The sequence below is a fragment of the Rhinoderma darwinii genome, chromosome 2 (assembly GCF_050947455.1).
Source record: "Rhinoderma darwinii isolate aRhiDar2 chromosome 2, aRhiDar2.hap1, whole genome shotgun sequence".
NCBI classification, from domain to species: Eukaryota; Metazoa; Chordata; class Amphibia; order Anura; family Rhinodermatidae; genus Rhinoderma; species Rhinoderma darwinii.
In genome coordinates, this window is record NC_134688.1 from 378,252,751 (window position 1) to 378,260,034 (window position 7,284).

A 7,284-nucleotide genomic window follows, 5' to 3' on the forward strand; every position below is an offset into this window, starting at 1 on the left:
CCTGATTTTACGCAAAGAAGCACAATGGATCCACAGACTGGAATGCATACATCCAGCAGGTTTAAATGAGCAGACTAATTATACATGTTTTATTTAACACTCCCTATGGACAACCTATCTCCCTTGGGTTGCCCAGGGGGTGGGTGAGTTCATTTTTGCCCAACACATGTAGGTTTGAGATGGCCCTATTGGTCTGCCGTTTTTTAACGGCGATCGTCTCTCGGTCCCCCATGTCATGAGGGATCGTATTTCCTTCCACCCTACATATGTTTAATTACATTTTTAGTTGCTTTGTGAGGTAGCCTACTTGCGGTGTTTAACTGTCCCGCGAGATTTACTTACAATCCATTATCGTGTAGCGCTTACCTTCTCCTATTTTGGCAGTCTGGGCGAATTGTCCCTGACTTCTACTGCGCCTGCGCGTGCGGCTTGATGCGGCCGATGATGACCCCTGGTTGTCAGCTGACGGCGGGGGGTCACATGGGCAGGTGTCACTAATCGTGAGGGTGTGGGGATTGGTCAGTTCATGTTTGCCGCTAGAATACGAGGGGTGGAGTTTAGCGTTTATAGTAACGTAGCGCCTGCAATGAAGTATGCCGTTGACATCAATACGTGCATCTTTGCCGTGACGCACAGCAGAATATCTGCTGTTAAAGGATTCTATCGCTGGTGTGAAGGCCAGAGTTACCATTATACGGACCCCAGAGGATGAGTACCTGAAACGCGTAGGGTCGTTGTTTTGTTTATGGAATGTTTGCATTGGGGATAGTCATATCGTGTTACACCCAGCACTAGGAGACCCGATCTATTCGGACGCCTGTGCTTTATTTTGGGATTGTACTACTGATGTGCCCTGGATATATGCTGTTTCCAGACATAATATTGTTATAAACACCGAGTTAGATGTATCACAATGACTCAGTGTTTTTTTGTTTAATACGTTTTTTAACAATCACGGTGGGGCTTATGTCACAGTGGTGTATTTACCCCTGTTTTTAACTAGTTACTAATTAAAAGGTATTTTTTACTTTATTGTTACTTCAGTGAACTATATAATTTACTCATATTGTGGGAGCACAATTAGATTTCTATCAAACTAGACAGTGAAATTAAATCTATTGAAAACAGCTCCAAAAACGGCCGTAAAAAACGCAGCAAAAACGCAGCGAAAAACGTTTTTGACTCTGCGTGTGAAGATACCGTTACAGCACCACGCTGGAATTCAGTATCTCTTTTCAATGACCCATTCTTTCACAAATGACTGCATGACTAGGTGCTTGATTTTTTACATCTGTGGCAATAGGGCTAAGTAATACACCTATATTTAATGATTAGGAGGTGTGTCCCAATACTTTTGTTCATATAATATATATGTATACACATATATATATATATATATATATATATATATATATATATATACACACACATATATATATATATATATATATATATATATATATACACACACATATATATATATATATATATATATATATATATATATATATATATATATATATATATAGTCCAATGTCCTGTTTTCAGATGAAAGTAAATTTAGCATTTCGTTTGGAAATCAAGGTACCGGAGTCTGGTGGAAGAGTGGAGAGACATCAATCCAAGTTGCTTGTAGTCCAGTGTGAAGTTTCCACAGTCACTGATGGTTTGGGGAGCCATGTCATCTGCTGGTGCTGGTCCACTGTGTTATATCAAGTCCAGAGTCAATGCAGCCGTCTACCAGGAAATGTTAGAGTACTTCATGATTCCCTCTGCTGACAAGCTTTAGGGTATGTGCACACGATAGCTGCCTTTTACGTCTGAAATGACAGACTGTTTTCAGGAGAAAACAGCTCCGTCTTTTCAGACGTAATTGCTCTTCCTCGAATTATGCGAGGCGTCTTTGACGGCTGTAAATTTGAGCTGTTTTTCATTGAATTCAATGAAAAACAGTTCAAATTACGTACAAAGAAGTGTCCTGCACTTCTTTGACGAGGCAGTCATTTTACACGTCGTCGTTTGACTTCTGTCAAACGACGACGTGTAAATTACAGGTCGTCGGCACAGTACGTCGGCAAACCCATTCAAATTAATGGGCAGATATTTGCCGACGTATTGTAGCCCTATTTTCAGGCGTAAATTGAGGCATAATATGCCTCTTTACGCCTGAAAATAGGTTGTGTGAACCCAGCCTTATGGAGATACTGATTTCACTGATTTTCCAGCAGGACTTAGAACCTGCCCACACTGCCAAAAGTACCAATACCTGGTTTAATAACCACAGTATCACTGCGCTTGATTGGCCAGCAAACTCACCTGACCTAAATCACATCAGGATCTATGGGGTATTGTAAGGAGGAAAATGAGACACCAAACCCAACAATGCAGACGAGCGGAAGGCCGCTATCAAAGCAACCTGGGCAGCCATAACATCTCAGCAGTGCTTGATCGCCTCCATGCCCCGCCGCATTGATGCAGTAATTCATGCAAAAGGATATACTGTGCATACTTTTCAGTAGACCAACATTTCTGTATTAAAAATCATTTTTGAAATTGGATTTATTTGATATTCTAATTTTCTGAGAGAATACATTTTGGGTTGTCATTAACGGTTAGCCATAATTATCAACATTAAAATAAAAAGATGCTGGAAATAGATCACTCTGTGTGTGTAATGAATCTATATAATATATGAGCTTCACTTTTTGAATTGAATCACTGAAATAAACTTTTTGATGATATTCTAATTAATTGAGAATGACTAGTATATATATATATATATATATATATATATATATATATATATATATATATATCTATAATCTTTATCCTTCCTTCATTATTCTGTCTCCTTTGGCTGCCACCCCGAAGGCAGCTTGTAACATTTGCAGAAATCTACACAACATTGATTTATAACATCTTACACATATCCTCAAACCTGCACTCTTTCGTACCTGCACTTTTTCTTGTCCTAGCTACGGTATGCCACAACAGACTATAACCAATCATAATAGCTCGCATTTATCAATCAGTTTACTCCAGCTTTTAACGTAAAATGCAACTTTTTAAAAAAAAATGTGTAACGTACCAAATTGAATTTTTTTTTTAATAACTTTTGTCCTTAGCAAATTTGAAAAGTGATGAAAAAAGCTGGTGTGGTATCCCTGGAGATGTAGTTTAAGCCAACTGGAGTAAAGGTTAATGGCAAAGGCAAATTTATTGCGCAAATCTATATCTGCTCAGTCAGGAAGAATCAAAATGCACCAAATTTATTAAAAGGAGTGCCTCTTTTAATGATTTAGGCACAACTCTCTCCATCCACCCTCCCCTTTGACTGAAAGAAAAAGTGTTTTGGATTATGTAGCCCCTCACACTCTCCATACCATTATAACTAAATCTTATGAGTAAACACAATTACCTACAAAGATTGCCATCTTGTCCTTATTCACACTAAACAGAAATACTTCACAGCCGTCATTTCCACTCTCTCATAACTTTTAGGGTTCACACATAGCGTAAATACTGCAGATTTTCCGCAACAGCATTATACAGTAACAAATTTAAACATATCTCATCCAGACACTGCGTAAATGATAAGCGGAAAAACCATTAGATGCTATTATAGTTACCCATAATTCTGTGCTTCTTCGTCCAAGCTGGCCTCCTGGAATGACATTTTATCCTATGTGACCGCTGCAGCCAATCACAGGCTGCAGCAGTCACATGGGATGAAATGTCATCCCAGGGTGCAGACCGTCAGGACGTCAGAGGGATGCGTCACCATGGTAAGTATATCCATTATGTTTTTTTCATTGCAGGATTTCCGCAGAAGACATTCCGGGCGAAAAACTGCACCACAATTTGGTGCAGTTTTTTGACCAGAATTCCCTGTGGGCAACAGAGCGGATACGCTGTGTACCTTTATGCAGTGTATCCACTCTGTGTGAAACTACCTTTACACCGACACTTAATACTTATCTCCACTTTATACCGACACTTATTACTGATCTCCATGCCCACAATCTGGGCTCAAAAAATTATGCTGAACTAACCTCTCCTCTTCTCCCCTCCGGTTCCCTCAGCATGACGCGGCTCATACAATGTACTGACGCCGGGCAGTGTCAGGACGTTGTATGCGGCGCAGCACTGATGACATTAAACTGCTTCATCGCATATAGTGCCTTAATGCTGACAAGGAAGAGAAGAGGTTAGGATCCAGCGCTGTGTGGAATGTAAAACGGAAACGGTTTCCAAGTTTAATAGTCCTTTTTAAGAGAAATCCAGTAGAGTCCTGGTGTAATGAAAGCGGGTAGTGGTGTCCTCGGAGCCTACGCGTTTCGGACGGCTTCTGCGTCCTTAGACTTGGCTGAGATATGACATATCTCAGCCAAGTCTAAGGACGCAGAAGCCGTCCGAAATGCGTAGGCTCCGAGGACACCACTACCCGCTTTCATTACACCAGGACTCTACTGGATTTCTCTTAAAAAGGACTATTACATTTGGAAACCGTTTCCGTTTTACATTCCACACAGCGCTGGATCCTAACCTCTTCTCTTCCTTGTCTCCTACCGTGTGCCGACACGAGGATCCGGGCGCTATCAGCGACACACTCCATTGTGTCAGGTGAGCTGGAGGATTCCTCCCCCCTTTCCTATTTTTGCCTTAATGCTGCTCAACGTCAGGACCTTTTATGAGCCGCATTGGAATGGCTGAGGGGACCCGGATGGAGAGAAGAGGAATGGTGAGGTGAGTATGTGGTATATTTTATGGCCGAAGTGGGGGGGGTGAATGGAGCACGGCCGCGGTCTATGCACCTCAATTGTGGCGCCCGGCCAGAAGATAGGATTTGACATTTTAATAAATGTGTCGCATTTCACTTCAACTTTTCTTTCTATTAAGTCTTGGTGGGCAATTTATTAAAATTGGAGTTTTATACGCCAGTCTTAATAGAAACAAAAGTTGGATTGAACAAAGACTTGGGGGTCTTTATGTTAAACATAGTTTTCTGTTATTTTTTGATGATGTCAGAGAAGAGAAGAGCTTGCCTGGTGGCAGGGCCGCACCATCTATAAGGCGAGGTGAGCGTCTCGCCTCAGGCGGCGGCCTGCTGCTTCTCTGAGGGGGTGGCGGAACCACTGAAGCCATCCCCTCCTACACTATAATTGTATATGCATCTATAGGATGCAGATACAATTACATGGATCACTAGCGCTGGCAGGGCAAAGAACATTAATTCCTTGTCCTGCTATTCAGCGCTTTTCAATGACGTAAGCGGCGCGATGACGTCATTGCACTGTTAGCGTCATTGAAAGGCACTGAATGGCAGGACATAGATGTGCCCTGTTAGCAGACTTAGTCAGAAGAGACCAGGCCTGCGTTAATAGAGAACGGCACAGGAACGGGACCAGATGAGTATGTAAAGTTTTTTTTTTTTCAGTTGCCAGTGTGAATGCCATTATCTACAGGGAGCTCTATCTACAGGGGGCTTTATCTACAGGAGGCTCTATCTACAGGGGCCTTTATCTACAGGGAGCTCTATATACAGAGGACTCTGGGGGCCAGCATCTACAGGGGGCTATATATGGGGCACTGTCTCCAGGTGGATCTATGGAGGCACTATCTCCAGAGGGCTCTATGGGGACCAGTATCTACAAGAGGCTCTATGGGGGCACTATATTTGGGAGGTACTATAGGGGGGTCTATGTGGGGCACTGTCTAAAGGGAACTTTATAATGAGGGACACAGTGTATGGCTCTATTATATTTGGGGGCGTAGTGTGTGGCACCATGAGAATTTTATCTTTGTTTATAGGTGCGAAAATGATTGAAAAGTGAGAAGATGAAGTCATCTGAGCGGCAAACTGCAGAACCGGGAGAAGTCGTCATGAGGTCTGGACCGGATGGAGAAGAAAAGAGAAGAAGAACGACCCCAATCTGGAAAGACGTCACCTGTGAGTCATTCAATGTAAATGTTTATTCTCCCTCTAATCAGTATTGTAGTCACTGTATGAACTGCAGCAGGATGATGGGTGGTATGATTTTTATTTTTTAGTGAAACAGCAGCTCCCAGCATATCCTTACCATTGTTTAGGCAATGCAGGGAGCTGTAGTTTTACACTGTACAATAATATATGGCAGGAGTTACACTGAATTTGCAAATGATCTCTGTAGTGAGCTGTATTTGTGCTGGTGCTGTATTTATGTACTGCGCTTTGTTCTGGTGCTGTATATATGTACTGGATGCCTGCCGGAAAAATAGGCCCTTTTTTTCCCAACTATAAATTGAATTAAAATAACAAAGTTTTATTGTGCCATTTTAGCAAAAGACAAACCACACAGAAATTAAAAGATTCATGTCCACTGCTGACATTGATCAGCGTAGTGCAATAGCTCTGTTGTGGAGGTACAGAGTGTCAGCGGCTGCAGAACGCCGCACTCCAACTAATAAGTTCAATATCTAAGGTCAGTAGTAGAGCATGTGTTAAAATTTCAAATAAGCCCCCCCGACATGTTTCACTACGGATGTAGCGTCTTCAGGGGTATCGGGGCTAAAGACGCTACATCTATAGTGAAACTTGTCGGGGGGGCTTATTTGAAATTTTAACACATGCTGAACTGCTGACCTTAGATATTGAACTTATTAGTTGGAGTGCGGCGTTCTGCAGCCGCTTACACTCTGTACCTCCACAACAGAGCTATTGCACTACGCTGATCAATGTCAGCAGTGGACATGAATCTTTTAATTTCTCTGTGGTTTGTCTTTTGCTAAAATGCCACAATAAAACTTTGTTATTTTAATTCAATTTATAGTTGCGAAAAAAAGGGCCTATTTTGCCGGCAGGCATCCATTAATATTGATTGTTATTTTGTCCACCAACTACTGGGGTCTTTTTCTTTAGTGTCTGTGTATATATGTACTGAGCTCTGTTCTGGAGTCGTATAGGTCAAGGCTTTGTTCTGGTGTTGTATATATGTAATGAGCTTTGTTCTGGTGTTGTATACAGTGGCGTAACTACCGCCGTAGCAGCCGTAGCGACTGCTACGTGGCCCGCGGCATGAGGGGGCCCGTGTCGCCCGCCGGCACAGGCCCCCACCATGGCCGCATGCTCCGCTAGCAGCCGCTATGGCTGCTACAGCGGGACGCCACTGAACACTACGGCAGAGCATGGAGGTATCTCCCCGCTCTGCCATTAAACAAAATACATGTATCCCCTATCCACAAGATAGGGGATACATGTGTGATCGCTGGCAGCGATAAGGAGAACAGGGGACTGAAAGTCCCCTG